Source organism: Callithrix jacchus, chromosome 22 (genome assembly GCF_049354715.1).
Source record: "Callithrix jacchus isolate 240 chromosome 22, calJac240_pri, whole genome shotgun sequence".
In the NCBI taxonomy this organism is placed as follows: Eukaryota; Metazoa; Chordata; class Mammalia; order Primates; family Cebidae; genus Callithrix; species Callithrix jacchus.
This window is the reverse complement of record NC_133523.1, coordinates 20608106-20630125: the sequence shown is the minus strand read 5'-3', so window position 1 is coordinate 20630125 and position 22020 is coordinate 20608106. Positions and strand designations below refer to the sequence as shown.

Genomic DNA, 22020 nt, shown 5'->3' with positions numbered 1-22020 from the left:
GAAAGAAAGACACAAATAGAAATATTCTATTAAGTAGGATACATGGTACTGTCTTTATAATAATCTTTGCTTCCGTTTTTTAAAATTAATAATTCATATAAGATTACTTCTATTATTTTAGTACTAAGTTTAGAAATCTTGTTTAAGTTATTGTCAGCCCAGGCCAATTTCAAACTGTAATATTGGAATTAACAGAGTTTTGTAAGGATTTTTGTTTCTGCAAAATATCCTCAATGTATGCACAAGTTTTTATACATAGAAACAATGTCCATTAGTGGGCTTTTGCATAAAATTGGCCTTCGACAGGGTTCAAATCATGTTATTATTGATGGTTTTATTTTTCACTTTTTAAAATTTAAATTTAAATTTTTATTTTACTTTCAGTTGTACAGAATGTGCAGGTTTGTTATATAGGTATACTTGTGCCATGGTAGTTTGCTGCACCCAGCAACACATCATCTGGGTTTTAAGCCCCAAATTAGTTAGGTATTTGTCCTAATGCTCTCCCTCCCTTGCTCCCAACCCCCTGAGAGGTCTTGTTTGTGATGTTCCCCTCTGTCTGTCCTGTGTTCTCATTGTTCACTTCCCACTTATGAGTGAGAACATGCAGTGTTTGGTTTTATGTTCCTGTGTTAGTTTGCTGAGAATGGTGGCTTTCAGTTTCATACATGTCCCTGCAAAGGACATGAACTCATTCTTTTTTATGGCTGCCTAGTACTCCATGCTGTGCCACATTTTCTTTATCCAGTCTATCACTGATGGGCATTTGGGTTGGTTCCAAGTCTTTGCTATTGTAAATAGTGCTGCAATGAACATACATGTGCATGTATATTTATAGTAGAATGATTTATAATCTTTTGGGTGCATACCCAGTAATAAAATTCCTGGGTCAAATGGTATTTCTGGTACTAGATCCTCGAGTAATCACCACACCGTGTTCCACAATGGTTGAACTAATTTATACTCCCACCAACAGGGTAAAAGCATTCCTATTTTTCCACAGCCTCATCAGCATCTGTCGTTTCCTGACTTTTTAATAATTGTCATTCTAACTGGTATGACATGGTATCTTGCAGTTTTGATTTGCATTTCTCTAACAACCAGTGATGATGAGTTTCTTTTCATGATTGTTGGCTATATAAATGTTTTCTTTTCTTTTTTTTTTTTTGAGATGGAGTTTTGCTCTTGTTACCCAGGCTGGAGTGCAATGGCGCGATCTCGGCTCACCACAACCTCCGCCTCCTGGGTTTAGGCAATTCTCCTGCCTCAGTCTCCCGAGTAGCTGGGACTACAGGCGCATGCCACCATGACCAGCTAATTTTTTTTTATTTTGAGTAGAGACGGGGTTTCACCATGTTGACCAGGATGGTCTCGATCTCTTGACCTTGTGATCCACCAGCCTCGGCCTCCCAAAGTGCTGGGATTACAGGTGTGAGCCACCACACCCAACCAAATGTCTTCTTTTGAGAAGTGTCTGTTCATATCCTTCGCCCACTTTTTGATGGGGTTGTTTTTGTCTTGTACATTCGTTTAAGTTTCTTGTATATTATGGATATTACACTTTTTGATGGGGTTGTTTTTGTCTTGTACATTCGTTTAAGTTTCTTGTATATTATGGATATTAGACCTTTGTCAGAATGGTAGCTTTCTCTCTTCTTTTCTTTCCTTTTTTTGATCAAGTTTTGCTCTTGTTGACCAGGCTGGAGTGCAATGGCCCGATCTCAGCTCACTGCAACCTCCGCTTCCTGGGTTCAAGCGATTCTCCTGCCTCAGTCTCCTGAGTAGCTGGGATTACAGGTATGTACTACCATGCCCAGCTAATTTTTGGTATTTTTAGTAGAAATGGGTTTCTCCATGTTGATGAGGCTGGTCTCAAACTCCTGTCTCAGCCTCACAAAGTACTGGGATTGCAGGCATGGGCCATTGTGCTGGGCTAATGATAGTTCCTTTTGCTGTGCAGAAGCTCTTTAGTTTGATTAGCTCCCATTTGTCAATTTTGGCTTTTGTTGTAATTGCTTTTGCTGTTTTAGTCATGAAGTCTTTGCCCATGACTGTGCCCTGAATGGTATTGCCTAGGTTTTCTTCTAGGGTTTTTACGGTTTTGGGTTTTACTATTTTTTTCTTTTTCATACTACAAATCTACAGTAACCAAATACATTATTATTTTTTTTTTTTTGAAAGTTTCACTTTTGTCACCCAGGAAGGAGTGCAATGGCAAAATTTCAGCTCACTACAACCTCTGCTTCCTGGGTTCAAGCTATTCTCCTGTCTCAGCATCACGAGTAGTTGGGATTACAGGCATGTGCCACCACGCCGAGCTAATTTTGTTTTTGTTTTGTTTTTGAGACGGAGTTTTGCTCTTGTTACCCAGACTGGAATGCAATGGCACGATCTCGGTTCACCGCAACCTCCGCCTTCTGGGTTCAAGCAATTCTCCTGCCTCAGCCTCCCTAATAGCTGGGACTACTGGCGTGCACCACCATGCCCAGCTAATTTTTGTAGTTTTAGTAGAGACAGGGTTTCACCATGTTGACCAGGATGGTCTCGATCTCTTGACCTCGTGATCCACCCGCCTCAGCCTACCAAAGTGCTGGGATTATAGGCGTAAGCCACTGTGCCTGGCCTAATTTTGTATTTTTAGTAGAGATGGGGTTTCTCTAGGTTGGTCAGTCTGGTCTCAAACTTCTGACCTCAGTGATCCACCTGCCTCAGCCTCCCAAAATTCTAGGATTACAGGCGTGAGCCACCGTCTAGGCCAGGTTTTACATTTAAGTCTTTAATTCATCTTGAGTTAATTTTTGTCTGGTATAAGGAAGGGGTTCCGTTTTTGTTTTCCACATACTGGCTAGCCAGTTTTCCCAGCACCATTTCTTAAATAGAAAATTATTTCCCCATTGCTTATTTTTGTCAGGTTTGTTGAAGATCAGTTGGTTGTAGATGTGTGGTATTATTTCTGAGGCTCTGTTCTGTTCCATTGGTCTATATATCTGGTTAGACCAGATATATACCATACTGTTTTGGTTACTGTAGTCTTGTAGTATAGTTTGAAGTCAGGTAACATGATGCCTCCAGCTTTGTTCTTTTTGCTTAGGATTGTCTTAGCTATCTGGGTTCATTTTTGGTTCCATATGAAATTTAAAGTAGTTTTTTCTAATCTGCAAAGAAAGTCAATGGTAGCTTGATGGGAGTAGCATTGAATCTATAAGGTACTTTGGGCAGAATGGCCAATTTCATGATATTGACTCTTCCGATCCATGAGCATGGAATTTTTTCCCACTTGTTTGTGTCCTCTCTTCCTTGAGCAGTGGTTTGTAGTTCTCCTTGAAGAAGTCTTTCACATCCATTGTAAGTTGTATTCCTAGGTATTTTATTCTCTTTGTAGCAATTTTGGATGGGAGTTCACATGTGATTTGGCCCTATGTTTGTCTATTATTGTGTATAGAAATGCTTGTAATTTTTACACATTGATTTTGTATCCTGAGACTTTGCTGAAGTTGCTTATCAGCTTAAGCAGTTTTTGGGCTGAGATGATGGGTTTTTCTAAATATACAATCATGTCATCTGCAAATAGAAAATTCGATTTCCTCTCTTTCTATTTAAATATCCTTTATTTCTTTCTCTTGCCTCCTTGCTTTGGCCAGAACTTCCAATACTTTGTTGAATAATAGTGGTGAGAGAGGGCATCCTTGTCTTGTGCCAGTTTTCAAAGGGAATGCTTCCAGCTTTTGCCCATTCAGTATGATATTGGTTATGGGTTTATCATAAATGGCCCTTATTATTTTGAGATATGTTCCATCAATACCTAGTTAATTCAGAGTTTTTATCATGAAGGGATGTTAAATTTTATCGAAGGATTTTTCTGTGTCTATTGAGATAATCACGTGGTTTTGTCATTGGTTCTGTTTACATGATGGATTACATTTATTGATTTGTGTATGTTGAACCAACCTTGCATCCCAGGGATAAAGCCAACTTGGTCGTGGTGGATAAGCTTTTTGATGTGCTCCTGGAATTAGTTTGCCAGTATTTTATTGAGGATTTTTGCATTGATGTTCGTCAGGAATATCGGCCTGAAATTTTCTTTTTTTGTTGTGTCTCCACCAAGTTTTGGAATCAGGATGATGCTCACCTCATAAAATGAGTTAGGGAGGAGTCCCTCTTTTTCTATTGTTTGGAATAGTTTCAGAAGGAATGATACCAGTTCCTCTTTGTACCTCTGGTAAAATTTGGATGTGAATATGTCTGGTCCTGGGCTTTTTCTGGTTGGTAGGCGATTACTGCCTCAATTTCAGAACTTGTTATTGATCTATTCAGGGATTTGACTTCTTCCTAGTTTAGTCTAGGGAGGGGGGTATGTGTCCAGAAATTTGTCCGTTTCTTCTACGTTTTCTAATTTATTTGTATAGAGGTGTTTGTAGTGTTCTTTGATGGTAGTTTGTATTTCTGTGAGATCAGTGGTGATATCCCCTTATTTTTATTAAGTCTATTTGATTCTTCTCTTTTCTTCTTTATTAGTCTAGCTAGTGTCTGTGTATTTTGTTAATCTCTTCAAAAAACAGCTCCTGGATTTATTAGTTTTTTGAAGGAATTTTTGTCTCTGTCTCCTTCATTTCTACTCTGATCTTAGTTATTTCCTGTCTTCTGCTAGCTTTTAAATTTATTTGTCCTTACTTCTCTAGTTCTTTTAATTGTGATGTTAGGCTGTTGATTATCGATCTTTTCAGCTTTCTGATGTGGGTCTTTGGTGTCGTAAGTTTCCCTCTTAACACTGCTTTAGCTGTGTCCCAGAGATTCTGGTACATTATCTCTGTTCTCATTGGATTCAAATAACTTCTTTATTTCTGCCTTTATTTCATTATTTACCCAGTAGTCATTCAGGAGCACGCTGTTCAGTTTCCATGTAGTTGTGCAGTTTTGAGTGAGTTTCTTAATCCTGAGTTCTAATTTGATTGCACTGTGGTCTGAAAGATTGTTTGTTATGATTTCAGTTATTTTGCATTTGCTGAGGAGTGTTTTGCTTCCAATTATGTGGTTGATTTTAGAATAAGTGCTATGTAGCACTGAAAAAAATGTATATTCTGTTGATTTGGGGTGGAGAGTTCTGTAGATGTCTATTAGGTATGCTTAGTCCAGAGCTGAGTTCAAGTCCTGAATATCCTTGTTAGTTTTCTGTCTCATTGATCTGTCTAATATTGACAGATGCAGTGTTAAAGTTTCCTAGTATTATTATGTGGGAGTCTAAGTCTCTTTGTCGGTCTCTAAAAACTTGTTTTAAAAATCTGGGTGCTCCCGTACTGGGTGCATATATATTTAGGATAATTAGTGATTCTTGTTGCACTGTTCCCATTACCATTGTGTAATGCCCTTCTTTGTCTTTTTTTTATCTTTATTGATTTAAAGTCTGTTTTAGTAGAGACTAGGATTGCAAACCCTGCCTTTTGTTCTTGTTTATTTGTTTTGCTTTCCATTTGCATGGTAAATATTCCTGCATCCCTTTATTTTGGGCCTGTGTGTGTCTTTGCACGTAAGATGGGTCTCCTGAATACAGCATACTGATGGGTCTTGACTCTTCATCCAATCTGTCCATCTGTGTCTTTTAATTGGGGCTTTAGCCCATTTACATGTAATTGTAATACTGTTATGTGTGAATTGGATCCTGTCATCATGATGCCAGCTGGTAATGTTGCACATTAGTCGATGCAGTTTCTTCATAGTTTCATAGGACTTTATATTTTGATGTGTTTTTGCAGTGGCTGCTACCAGTTTTTCTTTTCCACATTTTGTGCTTCCTTCAGGAGCTCTTGTAAGGGAGGCCTGGTGGTGACAAAACCCCTCAGCCTTTGCTTTTCTGTAAAGGATTTTATTTCTCTTTCACTTATAAAGCTTAGTTTGACTGTATATAAAATTCTGAGTTGAAAATTATTTTCTTTAAGAATGTTGAGTATTGGCCCCTACTCTCTTCTTGCTTACACTGTTTCTGCAGAGAGATCCACCATTAATCTGACGGACTTCCCTTTGTACATAATCAGACCTTTCTCTCTGACTGCAGGTAACATTTTTTTCTTTATTTCAAACTTGGAGAATCTAATGAGTATGTGTCTTGGGGTTGCTCTTCTCGAGGAGTATCTTAGTGGTGGTCTCTATATTTCCTGAATTTGAATGTTGGCCTGTCTTGCTAGGTTTGGGACATTCTCCTAGATAATATCCTCAAAGTGTGTTTTCCAGCTTGGTTTCGTTCTCTGCATCACTTTCAGGTATGCCAGTCAGTCATAGGTTTGCTCTTCTCACATAGTCCCATCTTTCTTGGAGGCTCTGTTCATTCTTTTTTATTCTTTTTTCTCTAATATTGTCTTCACAACTTTTTCTATTAAGTTGATTTCCGTCTCTGATATTGGTTCTTTGGCTTGATCGGTTTGGCTATTGATAACTGTGTGTGGTTCACAAAGTTCTCCTGCTGTTTTTCAGCTCCATCAGGTCATTTATGTTCCTGTCTAAACTGGTTATTCTAATTAGCAGTTTCTGTCACCTTTTATCGAGGTTCTTAGCTTCCTTGCATTGGGTTAGATCATGCTCCTTTAGCTCAGAGGAGTTTGTTATTACCCACCTTCTGAAGCCTACTTCTGTCAATTTGTCAATCTCATTCTCCATTCATTTTTTTTTTCAGACAGACTCCTCCTCTATTGCCCAGGCTGGAGTGCAGTGGCACGATCTCAGCTCACTGCAGCTTCTGTCATGCAGTGCAAGTGATTCTCCTGCCTCAGCTTCCTGAGTAGCTGGGATTACAGGCAGCTGCCACCTCAACCAGCTAATTTTTATATTTTTAGTAGAGACAGGGTTTCACCATCTTGACCAGACCAGTCTTGAACTCCTGACCTTGTGATCCAACTCTCTTGGTCTCCCAAAGTGTTGGGATTACAGATGTGAGCCACCATGCCTAGTCTTCTCCATCCAGTTTTGTGCCCTTGCTGGAGAGGGGTTGTGACATTTAGAGAAGAGGCATTCTGGTTTTGGGAATTTTCTGCATTTTTTCACTGATTTTTTCCTCATATTTATGGATTTATCTACCTTTGGTCTTTGAGGCTGATGACATCGGATGGGGTATTTATATGGTGGTCCTTTATATTGATGTTGTTGCTTTCTTTTTTTTTTTTTTTTTTTCCAAGACAGAGTATTGCTGTTGTTACCCAGACTGGAGTGCGATGGAGCAATCTTGGCTCACTGCAACTTCCACCTCCTGGGTTCAAGCAATTCTCCTGCCTCAGCCTCCCGAGTAGCTGGGACTACAGGTGCACCCCACCATGCCCAGCTAATTTTTTGTATTTTTAGTAGAGATGAGGTTGCACCTTGTTGACCAGGATGGTCTCGATCTCTTGACCTCGTGATCCACCCGCCTCGGCCTCCCAAAGTGCTGGGATTATAGGCGTGAGCCACCGCGCCCGGCCCTGCTGTTGCTTTCTGTTAGTTTTTCTTCTAACAGTCTGGCCCCTTTCTGCAGGGCTGCTGCAGTTTGCTGGAGGTCCACTCCAGACCCTGTTCACCTGACATCACCAGTAGAGGCTGCAGAATAGCAGGAATTGCTGCCTACTTCCTCTGGAAGCTTCCTCCCAGAGGGGCACTAGCCTGATTCCAGCTGGAGCTCTCCTGTCTGAGGTGTCTATCGACCCGTGTTGGGAGGTCTCTCCCAGTCAGGAGGCACAGGGCTGATCATCAGGGACCCAGTTGAGGAGGGAGTCTGTCCCTTAGCAGAGCTGGTGTGCTGTGCTGGGAGAATCCCTCTTGTGATGGGCAGCTATTCTCTTCAGAGCCAGCAGTCAGGAATGATTAAATCCGCAGAAGCTGCACCCACAGCTGCTCCTCCCTTTTCCTCAGGTGCTCTGTCCCACAGAGATGGGGTTTTGTCTCTAAGCCCCTGAGTGGAACTGTTACCTTTCCTTCAGGGATGCTCTGCCCAATGAGGAGGAATCTAGAGAAGGAGTCTGGCCACAAGCACTTTGCCATGCTATCCTGAATTCCGCCCACTCCAGACCCCTCAGCCTCCTTAGCATTGTCAGGAGAAAACCTCCTCGTAATGAGAAAGAGAAAAAGCCTCAGTAATGGAGCATGCCCCTTCCCTCCCTAAACTCGATCATTCCAGGTCAACCTCAGACTGCTGTACTGGCAGCGAGAATTTCACGCCAGTGGTTCTTGGCTTGCCAGGCTCAGTGAGATTGAGACACGCTGAATGAGACCACTTGGCTCCCTGGCTTCAGCCCCTTTCCAGAGGAATGAATGGTTCTGTCTTGCTGGGGCTACAGATGTCACTGGGTTATGGAAAAAAAAAAAACTCCTGTAGCTAGCTTGGTGTCTGCCCAAACAGCCACCCAGTTGTGTGCTTATTACTCAGGACCCTGGTGCTGTAGGCACACGAGGGAATCTCCTGATCTGCAGATTGCAAAAACTGTGGGAAAACCGTAGTAACCCAGCCAGAAACCCAGTTCCTCGTGGTTTCCCTTGGCTGGGGGAGGGAGGTCCCTGGTGAAGTGACACCCCACCCTGCCTCTGCTCACCCTCCATGGGTTGCATTCACTGCCTAACCAGTCCCAATGAGATGAACTGGGTACCTCAGTTGGAAATGCAGAAATCATCCACCTTCGGCCGGGCACAGTGGCTCACACCTGGAATCCCAGAAGTGTGGGAGGCCAAGGTGGGCAGATCACAAGGTCAGGAGATCGAGACCATCCTGGCCAACATTTTTTTTTTTTTAGACAGAGTTTTGCTCTTGTCCCCCAGGCTGGAGTGCAGTTGCATGGTATCAGCTCACTGCAAACTCCCATGTCCCATATTCAAGTGATTATCCTGCCTCAGCCTCCTGAGTAGCTGAGATTACAGGCATGCACCACCACACCCAGCGAATTTTTGTATTTTTAGAAGAGATGGGGTTTCACCATACTGGCCAGACTGGTCTCAAACTCCTGACCTCAGGTAATCTGCCTGCCTCAGTCTCCGTGCTTTTCTTCTTTGTTCATCTTGACCTAAACTATAATAATAACAATCTAAATTTGCATAGCAAGTGGACCCTATATTTAGAACTTAAAATGTTTCTGGCAAAATTCAGATTAAATTAGCTAATAATGCCCTTCAAATTGCTTTCCCCTGCTCCAATAATGAAGTATAACTTCTAGAAACAGCTGAAATGTGTTGTTCTTCAGGTTATATGCTCTTAATGTTACTTGGAAACACAGTATAAAGCCTTGGAAATATCTAAAGAGAGAAAATGGGATTCGCAGTGTTCCAGCTTTCACCTCACTACTTAATAATTGCACTTTTAGCCAATTCATTTACTTGTCTTTAAACTGTACACATTTCTGGCAGGGTAGCACTAATTACTGATTCAAATTACTGGGTTTTTTTTTTAATGTAGTCTTGCTCTGTCACCGAGGCTGGACTGCAGTGGCATGATGTCAGCTCACTGCAACTTCTGCCTCCTGGGTCCATGGGATCCTCTTGCCCTCAGCCTCTCAAGTAGCTGGGATTAAAAGCATGTGCCACCACATCCAGCTAAATTTATTTTTTAATTTTTTATTATGATATCTTTGAGACAGGGTCTCACTCTGTCACCAGGCTGGAGTACAGTGGTGTGACCTTGCTTGGCTCACTGCAACTTCTGCCTCCGTGTTCAAGAGATTCTCCTGCCACAGCCTCCCTAGTAGCTGGGATTACAGCCACGTGCCGCCACGCCCAGCTAATTTTTGTATTTTTAATAGAGACGGGGTTTATGTTGGTCAGGCTGGTCTCAAATTCCTGACCTTGTGATTCACCCGCTTCGGCCTCCGAAAGTACTGAGATGACAGACATGAGCCTCCGTGCCCAGCCTGATTTTTTTATATTTTTAGTAGAGAGAGAATTTCACCATGTTGGCTAGGCTGGTCTTGAACTGCTGAATTCAAGTCATCTGCCTGTCTCAGCCTCCCAAAGTGCTGGAATTACAGGCATGAGCCTCCCTGACCTGCCCTATCTTTAAAAACTGAGCAGGAGGGAAAGGCTTTACCAACAGTGATTAGTTCAAAAAACTGCAACTCTGATCTCTGGCTGGAACGCATATTTGTAGATTGCAAAAGCACAGAATTATCATAATACTGTTGAATTCAAAAATCTAGAAACCTCAGGGAATCCACAGAAGACAGAGCAGATGGTCTGAATAGTCACCTTTTGCTTTGTTTACTCGCTTAATTACAGATGGCGAATATGAGAAAATTGCCTTTCTCTTATTTTTAATGCTAACCCTAAAATGGCAAGACTCTTGCAGGTTGAAATTAACAGGTTCTTACTGGCCCTTCAACAGAACGTTAAGGGTAGTGAAGGTGCCTCAGTGGTAAATACTCCATAAATTCCCGGGTGAACAAATCTGGAGTCTGTTCTTGCCATTCCGAAATTCACAGCTTTCTTACAATGTGTTGATTTATGAGTTGCAAAATATGAGAAATTCCACCTCAGATAATTCTGTTTGTAAACACTTGTTTATAAAAGCTTCTTCACATCGAATAATCTCAAGAGATATAAACACAGCAGTGTAATTGTTAATCCTTGGAAAAAGAATTGACAGTTATTTCTGAAGACATGAAAAGCTAAGCTTCATATAATAAAAATCTTAAATGTAAATCAGATGTTATTTTTAATTTGGAGAATAATAAATTGCCAGCAATAAAAAATAAATCATTCTTCACGATTACCATGTGACCAATCGCTGGTCCATATAGGTTTGCACTGATTTTGTTTTTTCCAGTCTCAAGTAATCTAGCACAGAGACAAAGAGTGAGTTTGAAGCATAAATGGGGTGTTCCTGAAAGGAAATAAAGTGCCCTTGGGAAAGAATCAAGAGATCAAGTGAGATCAAGTGCCAGAGAAAGGTCATATATCAGTTAAACTCCGCTATTTTGCCCCTCAGTGTGCATGGTTGAGTGTCTTGCCCAAGTTTTGAGGTTTTATTACAAAGTTGCTCCCCATGAGCTCAGCATGTGTTCTGTTTTCAGGATGTTTCCCCCTACCTGGAGCCAGCTGAGATGACTTACTCCCTGCTCTAACTGGGTAATCAAGTATATACATACATAGACAGATGATAGATAGCTAGATGATGGATAGATAGATAGATGATAGATAGACGATGATAGATATAGATAGATGATAGATAGATAGATGATGATAGATATAGATAGATAGAGATAGATAGATATAGATAGATGATAGAGATAGATAGATAGAGATAGATAGATAGATAGATAGATAGATAGATAGATAGATAGATAGATAATAGATAGAGATAGTTATGGAGTTTCACTCTTGTTGCCCAGGCTGGAATGTAATGGTGTGATCTCGGCTCTCTGCAACCTCTGCCTTCTGGGTTCAAGTGATTCTTCTGCCTTGGCCTCCTGAGTCGTTGGGATTACAGGTATGCACCACCACACCTGACTAATTTTTTATATTTTTAGTAGATACAGGGTTTCTCCATGTTGGTTAGACTGATCTCGAACTCCTGACGTCAGGTGATCCACCCGCCTCAGCCTTGCAAAGTGCTGGAATTACAGGTGTAAGCCCCCGCACCCGGCCCTAGATATTCTATTGGCCTTGGAGATTTTGGTATGTAAAACTTTTACCGATCAATATATGTAGATCAACTTTCTTAATTTTTATTGTAATATGAGCTTGATTTTTTTGTTGATATTTTATTTTATACTTAAAAAGGTATTGATTAATGGCTTAGACAACTTCTCTTACAACTTCTAGAGATAAGGCTTCCTAAAGATACAAGTTTGTCTTCGGGTATTTAACATTGGGATATTTTGAAAGCTTTCTAATTAAAAGAATTGAATTCAGGCCAGGCACAGTGGCTCACTCCTGTAATCCTAGCATTTTGGGAGGCTGAGGGGGTTGGATAACTTGACGTCAGGAGTTCAAGACCAGCCTGGCCAAAATAGTGAATCCCCATCTCTACTAAAAATATAAAAATTAGCCAGGCATGGTGGTTCACACCTGTAGTCCCAGCTACTCAGGGCGCTGAGGAGAATTGCTTGAATCCAGGAAGCAGAGGTTGCAGTGAGCCAAGATCGTGCCACTGCACTCAAGCCTGGGTGACAGAAAAATCAATTCAAGCTCAGCTACCTGAAGCCTCCCCCTCCTGTGTTCCAATGATTCTCCTGCCTCAGCCTCCCAAGTAGCTGGGATTACAGGTGCCGGTTGCCATGCCTGGCTAATTTTTGTATTTTTAGTAGAAATGGGGTTTCACCATGTTGACCAGGCTTGTCTCAAACTCCTGACCTCAGGTGATCTGCCCACCTTGGCTTCCAAAGTGCTGGGATTACAGGCATGAGCCACCATGCCTCGTAGGGTCCAGCCCTACTAGGGTCATGGGGTGCCCCCATCTCTGTGTTTTGGCGCTGGATCCAAGGTGGGGAAGGGTCATGATTGAGGTCATCTTAAGGGTAGTGATAGGGTCAAGACAATTATGTGAGCAATAAGGGGTCCACCCCCATTAGGTCACCGAGTCAAAGAGGTGGGCAGTACAAGGCCCCCCTCCAATTAGGTTACCGAGGCAAGGAGGGTGCAGTGTGCAACATCTCTGATCTAGGGGTAGGCAACTTCTAAGACTTTCTATGGAAGGAGTTTCAAGTCAGCAGAGTAGCAAGAGAGCTGACAGGATTTACAGCCACCTACGTGTGATTATACCAGAGGGGTTTTAAGTCCTTGGATGTTCGCGGGATTGGGGGCCAGAGGCCAGCTTTCCACAAGAACTGGACACGATGCAACTCCCTTACAGGAGTGACTCTTGCTCCAGGCCTGCTGTACAGCGGGTATCTTTATAATACTGAACGCTGCCGCCTGGGCCGGACTGCCGTGTAGCACATGCCCTTTCAGGCAGGGGCACTACCACCCAGGCCACTGATTTTTGTCCTGGTATGGCTGTTTTTCCCTAGTTCATGCTCTGCACCGTGTCTGCTCTTGACACTCCTCCAACTATGAACTAAGATATGATTATATAAAAGGAAAGAAATGAGCAGTATGTTATTCTTCAGGCACTAGTTGTGCTCGGGGGCTACTTAGCTCTCCTTCCTCGGTGCCCAGAAGGGGGGTTACCCACAATGCCCTGCTGGGAGTTTTTATCTTGATAAAGGACTACATGTGCTCTCTAAAATGCATTTCCTTATACATTATTGGATGTGTTCTGCAGCTGTAAGCAAAGATGTAGTGTGCAGCCCTTGATTATTTTACTGCTGTCTGCTGAGCCCGTGGCAGTCCACCTCTGCATGTGGCTCTCTCCCTGCACCATGACACCACATCCCACCTCCAGGCCTGGGGACATGACTAAAGGCAGACCCAGGAGCCGGGCCTAAGCCCCCCCCCCCACTACTGCTGCTGCTTGAGCTGCTGGCCTCAGGAGTGCAGGAAACTTGGGGGACCCCAGGGCACTGAGAACAGCCACTCCGGCATACTCAACGCCTTCTTCTGGAGCATCCATAATCCCCTCCTGTTTTGAGGAGATAATGGCGGAAGGGCTTGACTCTGCTGACCGAGGTTTGTGTTTAGTGAATGTTTCTACAGACACTGTGGAGTGTGTCACAGCTCTTGTATGTTCTTGGACTTGGCATTTCCAACCTGTCCCAGCATTTCAACCCAGCCTCAGTGGCCAGCAGCCCAGCCCATGCCCTTCTGTTGGCTGGTGCCCTCTTCTCTGCAAGCTGGCTCTTGTCTCCAGCCCTGGGCTTAACCTTCAAAGCACTGCACTGTGTTCAGGACCTCTTTTGGATCATGTGGACCATTCTGTTCCCCGTGTCCTGCAAACAAAAGGGTGGGGAATGAGGTGCAGTGGCGTCCACGTTATGACCTGGCCCAGGGGCTTCTACAGGCATGTCAGCTCCAGTGTGGATGAGAAGCTGGAGCACCCGAGAGCCAGGTCAAACTGCTCCACACCTGCCTCCACATGGGGCTAACAATCCTCCAGTGCTCCAAAGACAAGGCCAGCCAGCAGTGTCATTATTTACCAGGACAGGGGAAGGGGAAGGGAGAGGGGGAAGGAGAGAGAGAGAGAGAGAGGGAGAGGGAGGAGAGAGGGAGAGAGTGGGGAGAGAGGGAGAGAGGGAGGAAGAGAGAGAGAGAGGAGCGAGAGGAAAAGAGAAAAGAACTCCAGACCCCAAACAATAAACATGGCTGAGCAAGTCAGGGCTAACTGCACGGGCATTTTCACCTTCCATTAGCTCTTAAAACAGCTCTTTTTATTCTTCTGGGAACTAAACATGAAAAACTCCTAGATGCTAGGTTAAAAACCTATGTAACAAACCTGCATGATCTGCACATGTACCCCAGAACTTATTTTAATAAAAATTTTTTAAGTGAATCCAAAGAGTCACCAATAATATATTGGTTAAATGATGTATACACATACACACTTCTTTTTTTTTAAGACATGGAGTTTCACGATGTTAGCCAGATGGGCCTCAGCCTCCAAAATTGCTGGGATTACAAGCCTGAGCTGAGCCTGGCCTTTTTTTTTTTTTTTTTTTTTGGTAAGACAGTGTCTCCCTTTGTGGCCCAGGTTGGAGTGCAGTGGCACGATCTCAACTCACTGTAACCTCTGTCTCCTGGGTTCAAGTGATTCTTGTGCCTCAGCCTCCCAAGCTAGTTGGGACTATAGGCATGCACCACCACGCCCGGCTAAATTTTTTTTGTCTTTTTAGTAGACACAGGGTTTCAGAAAGCAAGGGGCGGGGAGGAGAGAAAGAAAAAGGAGAAAAAAAAGAAAGGGGAAGGAAAGAAGAAAGACAAAGAAGAGAGAAAAAAAAGAAAAGAAAGAAAAAACATGCAGTAGCATGATCTTGGCTCACTGCAACCTCTATCTCCTGGGTGCAAGCGATTCTTCTGCCTCAGCCTCGAGAGTAGCTGGGACTACAGGCATGCCACCTGGCTAATATTTTTTTAGACATAGTTTTGCTTTTGTTGCCCAGGCTGGAGTGCAATGGCAAAATCTCAGCTCGTTCAAGCGATTCTCCTGCCTCAGCCTCCCAAGTACCTGGGACTACAGGCGTGCGCCACTACACCAAGTTTTTTTAAATATATGTATTTATAGTAGAAATGGGATTTCACCATGTTCACAGGGCTAGTCTTGAACTCCTGACCTCAAGCTGAGATTGCAGGTGTGAGCCACTGCACCCGGCCCAAAAGCCACGTTTTAAAACTTTTGGATAGTATGTAGAACTTAATTTTTGGTTTAATAAAGTACTCATTTACTATGTTTAATGCAAACAGTTTGGTAAATAGAATCTAACAATGACATCCCTCTTATGACTTAGAAGAGCATTTTTACTTTTGAAATATATTGATTTTTTTTTTTTTTTTGGCCAGGCATACTGGCTCACGCCTGTAATCCCAGCTCTTCAGAAGGCTGAGGCAGGTGGATCACGAGATCGAGACCATCCTGGCCAACACAGTGAAACCCTGTCTCTACTAAAAATACAAAAAAAATCAGCCAGGCATGGTGGTGCATGCCTGTGGTCCCAGCTACTTGGGAGGCTGAAGCAGAAGAATTGCTTGAACCCAGGAGGCAGAGGTTGCAGTGAGCCAAGATTGCGCCATTGCACCCCAGTCCGGGCAACAAGAGCAAAACTCCGTCTCAAAAAAAAAAAAAAAAAAAGAATCTGTGGTATGCGTATACATCATCCTTTTTTTAGTAGTCTAGATTCTAAAAGTGTCAGAAATAATATAAACTTTTTTACTGAATAATTAACAAATATTTTCTCAGTCACTAAAATGATATAAATTGTTATTATCAGTCACTTACCAATGACCAAGTAGTTAGCTATATTTAGGTGACTTAAGTATAAAAATTGTAGACTGGGCCAGGCGTGGTGGCTCACGCCTATAATCCCAGCACTTTGGGAGGCCGAGGCGGATGGATCACGAGGTCGAGAGATCAAGACTATCCTGGTCAACAAGGTGAAATCCCGTCTCTACTAAAAATACAAAAATTAGCCGGGCATGGTGGCGCGTGCCTGTAATCCCAGCTACTCAGGAGGCTGAGGCAGGAGAATTGCCTGAACCCAGGAGGCGGAGGTTGTGGTGAGCCGAGATCGTGCCATTGCACTCCAGCCTGGGTAACAAGAGCGAAACTCCATCACAAAAAAAAAAAAAATTAAGTTCATACATAATCATGTTTTTTTCTCACTATAATACAGAACATTACTCTGAACACCTACCTTATACATCACTCAAAAAATTAATCAAAAACAGCCTCTCCCTCTTATACATGTTACATTTAATGTCCTTTTACTCTTTTATAAAAAGGATCATAACTAATGCTCACCTAATAAGAACCTCTTACATCTCTGATACAGCAATAACTGATCACATGCTTTTACATGTGAATAGGAATGAAAAAACAGCATGAAGTAATTTGATACTTGAATTACATCATTTGCTTTTCAAAAATTCAAATTTTGGTTAGGCATGGTGTCCCATACCTGTAATCCCAGCACTTTGGGAAGCTGAGGTGGGTGGATCACCTGAGGACAAGAGTTTGAGACCAGCCTGGTCAGCAGGGTGAAACTCCATCTCTACTAAAATACAAATATTAGCTGGGCATGGTGGCTCTTGCCTGTAGTCTCACCGACTCAGGAGGCTGAGGCAAGAGAATACCTGGAACCAGGAAACAGTGGTTGCACTGAGCCTAGTTCATGCCACTGCTCTTCAGCCTGGGTGACAGTGAGACTCCATCTTGAAAACAAAAAAATCCATATTATTTTCAAGGAAAAAGTATACTTCTAATGTAATTATAACTTATCAAAGTATCTCCTACTTTTTAAAAGTTATATATAAATAATTTCTCTAGAAACATTAGTTTTAGATTACTTTCAGATTATTTTCTATACTCACCACTGTTATTTAGTGTAATGTTTGAAGTTTCAGGGCCTAAGACATTTCTCTGTGAACTTAATGGTATTTCCACTGACTCAATTTGGAATTAATTTTATTTTTTTTTTTGAGATGGAGTTTTTCTCCTGTTACCCAAGCTGAAGTACAATGGTGCAATCTTGACTTGCCTCCTGGGCTCAAGCGATTCTCCTGCTTTAGCCTCCCAAGTAGCTGGGATTACCTGTGCCAGCCACCACACCTGCCTAATTTTTGTATTTTCCATAGAGACAGTACTTCACCATGTTGGCCATGCTAGTCTTCAACTCCTGACCTCAGGTGATCTGCCTGCCTTGGCCTCCCAAAGTGCTGGGATTGCAGGCATCAACCACCACGCCCAACCTGAATATTTTTTCACTTATTACATCTGCAATAATATATTTTAGTATGAGGTCTCCAGTGTTTTCTAAGCTGTTCTTGAAAAAAAGTGTTTTGTTTTTTTTTTTTTCAAATTTATTACATTTGCTGGATTTAAAAAAACTCCCAGATGATGAAGTTTGAGCAATTGCTTCAGGGTTTTCCTACAGTACAAAGTGTGTACAACAAGATCTGTGATGTAAGTAAAAATACTAGTCTTCTTCATATTTGTAACATCTGCCCTCAGAATAAATACTGTACTTTGAAGGCTTGTATTTTCTGAAAGACGACTTTACAGCACTTGTACCTATAGTGCTTTTAAGTATGATCTTTCTGATGTTAAGAAGTGAGGAGATATTAATGACTTTTCCACATCCTTTATCTTTGTACGTGTTTTCCCAAGCATAAATGTTTTCCTGTGCAATAAGGTGTGAGCATTTAAATTTTACCATATTCTTCACAATTGGGAGTTTTCTCCAGTATGAATGATCTTAGCTACAGTAGACTGTGATGACCATTTAAAGGCTTTGTAACATTCTTCATATTACTAGGGTTTTGCACCAGTATAATTTCTTTTATGTTTGGAAAAATTTGAGGTGTTGTTAAAAGCACTATCACATCTTTCAGGTTTGTAGTTTCTATTCAGTATAAATTATCTGTCTTTTAAGAGCTAAAAATTAGGCTGGTACGGTGCTCACACCTGTAATCCCAGTACTGTGGGAGGCTGAGGCAGGAGAATCACTTGAACCCAGGAGGTGGAGATTGTGTTGAACTGACATTGCACCATTGTACTCCAGCATGGGCAACAACGAGGCAACAAGAGCAAAACTCCATTAAAAACAAAAGCAGAAAAGTCTGTGCCACATTCTAAATTACTTAAATCACTGTGGAGGCCGGGCGTGGTGGCTCACGCCTATAATCCCAGCACTTTGGGAGGCCGAGGTGGGTGGATACAAGGTTAAGAGACCGAGACCATCCTGGTCAACATGGTGAAACCCTGTCTCTACTAAAAATACAAAAATTAGCTGGGCATGGTGGCATGCGCCTGTAGTCCCAGCTACTCGGGAGGCTGAGGCAGGAGAATTGCTTGAACCCAAAAGGCAGAGGTTGCGGTGAGCTGAGATCGCGCCATTGCACTTCAGCCTGGGTAACGAGCAAAACTGCATCTCAAAAAATAAATAAATAAAAATAAAAAATCACTGTGGAAGACTGTGGTGATTCCTCAAGGATCCTGAACCACAAATACCATTTGACCCAGGAATTCAATTCATTACTGGGTATATAACCAAAGGAATAGAAATCATTCTACTGTAAAGACACATGCACACGTATGTTTACTGCAGCACTATTTACAAGAGCAAAGACACGGAACCAACCCAAATACCCATCAATAATAGACTGCATAAAGAAAAGATGGTACATACACACCTTGAAATATCATGCAGTAATAAAAAGGAATGAGATCATGTCCTCCTCAGGAACATGTATGAAGCTGGAAGCCATCATCCTCAGGAAACTAACACAGGAACAGAAAGCCAAACATATATGTTCTCACCCATAAGGGGGAGGTAAACCAAGAGAACACATGGACACAGGGAGGGGAACAACAAACATGAGGGCCTCTCATAGCCGAGGATTGTGGGGAAAAACAAATAGCTAATGCATGTGGAGCTTAAAACCCAGATGACAGGTTGATAGGTGCAGCTGTCCACCATGGCACATGTATACCTATGTAACAAACTTGTAGTTCTGCACATGCATCCCTGAACTTAAAAGGAAAATTAACTTTTTCACATTCTTCACATTTGTAGGATTTATTTTCCATATGATTTTTTTTTTTTTGAGACTCCATCTCACTCTGTCACCAGGCTGGGGTGAAGAGGCGCGATCTTGGCCCACTACAACCTCCGCCTCCTGGGTTCAAGCAATTCTCCTACCTCAGCCTCCCGAGTAGCTGGGACTACAGGCACACACCACCATGCCCAGGTGATTTTGTATTTTTTAGTAGAGATGGGGTTTCACCATGTTGGCCAGGATGGTCTCGATCTCCTGATCCACCCGCCTTGGCCTCCCAAAGTGCTGAGATTACAGGCGTGAGCCACCGTGCCTGGCCAAATTCTTATGTTTAGTATGAGTTGAGAACTGGTTAAAGGCTTTGTAGCATTCTTCACATCTGTAGGGCTTCTCTCCAGTACATATTCTCTTATGCTTAGTAAGGTTTGAAGACCAGTTAAAAGCTCTGCCACAGCCGGGTGCAGTGGCTCACGCCTGTAATCCCAGCACTTTGAGAGGCCAAGGTGGGTGGATCACAAGGTCAAGAAATCAAGACCATCCTGGTCAACATGGTGAAACCCCGTCTCTACTAAAAATACAAAAAATTAGCTGGGCATGGTGGCGTGTGCCTGTAGTCCCAGCTACTCAGGAGGCTGAGGGAGGAAAATTGCCTGAACCCAGGAGGCAGAGGTTGCAGTGAGCCAAGATTGCGCCATTGCACTCCAGCCTGAGTAACAAGAGCAAAACTCCGCCTCAAAAAAAAAAAAAAAAGCTCTGCCACATTCTTCACATTTTTAGGCTTTCCCTCCAGTGTGAATTCTCTTATGTCTAGTAAGGTGGGAGGAACAGTTAAAAGCTTTGTCACATTCTTCACATTTGTAGGGCTTCTCTCCAGTATGAATTCTCTTACGTATAGTAAGGTATATGGACTGCTTAAAGGTTTTGCCACATTCTTGACATTTGTAAAGTTTCTCTCCAGTATGAATTATCTTATGTCTATTAAGGGATGAGGACCGGTTAAATGCTTTGCCACATTCTTCACATGTATAAGGTTTCTCTCCAGTATGAATTATCTTATGTTTATTAAGGGATGAGGAAGAGTTAAATGCTTTGCCACATTCTTCACATTTGTAGGGTTTCTCTCCAGTATGAATTATGTTATATGTAGTAAGGTGTGAGGACTTCTTAAAGGATTTGCCACATTCTTCACACTTGTAGGGTTTCTCTCCAATATGAATTCTCTTATGTCGACTAAGGGATGAAGGTAAATTAAAGGCTTTGCCACATTCTTCACATTTGTACGGCTTCTCTCCAGTATGAATTTTCTTATGTTGAGTAAGGGTTGAGGACACACTAAAAGCCTTCCTATATTCTTCAGATTTGTCAGGTTTCTCTCCGCTATGAATTATCTTACGCCAAGTTAGATGTGAAAGTGTAGAAAATTATTTGCCACATTCTTTACATTTGAAAGGTTTCATTCCAGTATGTCTTGTCTTATGTGTATTTAAATTTGAAAATTTATGAAAGACTCTCCCATCTTTATTACATTGACATATTTTGCTCTGGGTAGTTGTCAAACATTGGTTAAGTTCATTACAGCCTCTTTTGTTCAACAGGCACTCATCAACACTTTTATAGACCTTTCTTAATGGTAAGTTCTCATGTTCATATGTATCATATCTCCTCAGTATCACTTTTTGGAAAAAAATCTTTTATGTCTTGCTCTGGGCAGAGGTCTTTGGCAAAATGAGAACAAAGGACTAAAAAAAAATCAAAACAAAAAATTATTCCATTTACTAGACTCAGGTGAATATACTTAACAAATCTAACCTCTAAAATTATACAAACTACATAAACAAGATGACACAGCAAAATACCACAGGTTCTAATTTTTTAAATAAATATATACGTGTAACATATACTTATCAAAATACATTTGTGGAAAATTTATAAATGAGTTAAGTATGTACAGTGCCCCTGGTGAGTACAATGCAAAGAACCACACAGAAAAGAAATAAAAGACTTTCTTTTACCCAAAAGAGGTCTTTTTACTCTTCAGTATAACACAGTGTCTTCAAAAGTAAATTGCCAAGTCCTGGTTTCTACTTTAAAAGTCAAGAAAAACACTGGAAGACACACCTTCATTTCTCACTGCTTTGGTTCTGTCTTGACACAGTTTTTTGTCTCCCATTACATAAAGTGCTGAAAGAAACAATGGTATACTTTGGCATGACGGTTTGAGTCTGATGAGATCGAAGGTAAATGTTACAGCAGCAGGGAGACTGCAGCACCACAGGCAAGGAACAGGTGTAAGAAATGGTTAGTATTAAGAAGAAACAGGAATAAACTATTTTAACTAAAAAATAAACACCAACTTTTAGATAAGAAACATTCATGACTGGGCGCGGTGGCTCACGCCTATAATCCCAGCACTTTGGGAGGCCGAGGCGGGTGGATCACAAGGTGAAGAGATTGAGAACATCCTGGTCAACAAGGTGAAACCCCGTGTCTACTAAAAATACAAAAATTAGCTGGGCATGGTGGTGCGCACCTGTAATCCCAGCTACTCGGGAGGCTGAGGCAGGAGAATTGCTTGAACCCAGAAGGCGGAGGTTGCAGTGACCCGAGATCGTGCCATTGCATTCCAGCCTGGGTAACAACAGCGAAACTCTGTCTGTCTCAAAAAAAAAAAAAAAGAAAGAAACATCCTGAGAACACGTTTGAGAGTCTCTAGAATCTTTTTTTTTTTTTTTTTTTTTTTTGAGATAGAGTTTCGCTGTTGTTACCCAGACTGGAGTGCAATGGCACAATCTTGGCTCACCACAACCTCTGCCTCCTGGGTTCAAGCAATTCTCCTGCCTCAGCCTCCCAAGTAGCTGAAACTACAGGCGTGCACCACCATGCCCAGCTAATTTTTTGTATTTTTAGTAGAGACGGGGTTTCACCTTGTTGACCAGG

At 42.0% G+C, this 22020-nt stretch overlaps 1 long non-coding RNA gene across 4 annotated transcripts in view; it reads left to right on the top strand.

Annotated features, from left to right (window-relative positions):
- LOC128930480 (uncharacterized) overlaps nucleotides 1-22020 on the top strand; it is a 40945-nt gene that overhangs the window by 6248 nt on the left and 12677 nt on the right. Inside the window, exons 3-5 of one of the 4 annotated variants that reach the window (XR_013531337.1) lie at nucleotides 1700-1797; nucleotides 11010-11064; nucleotides 11328-11425. This is a non-coding gene — a long non-coding RNA (uncharacterized LOC128930480). Of the gene's footprint in view, nucleotides 1-1699; nucleotides 1798-11009; nucleotides 11065-11327; nucleotides 11426-11465; nucleotides 21554-22020 lie in introns of those variants that run through there. The other 3 variants (XR_013531336.1, XR_013531335.1, XR_013531338.1) reach the window with 3 other exon arrangements.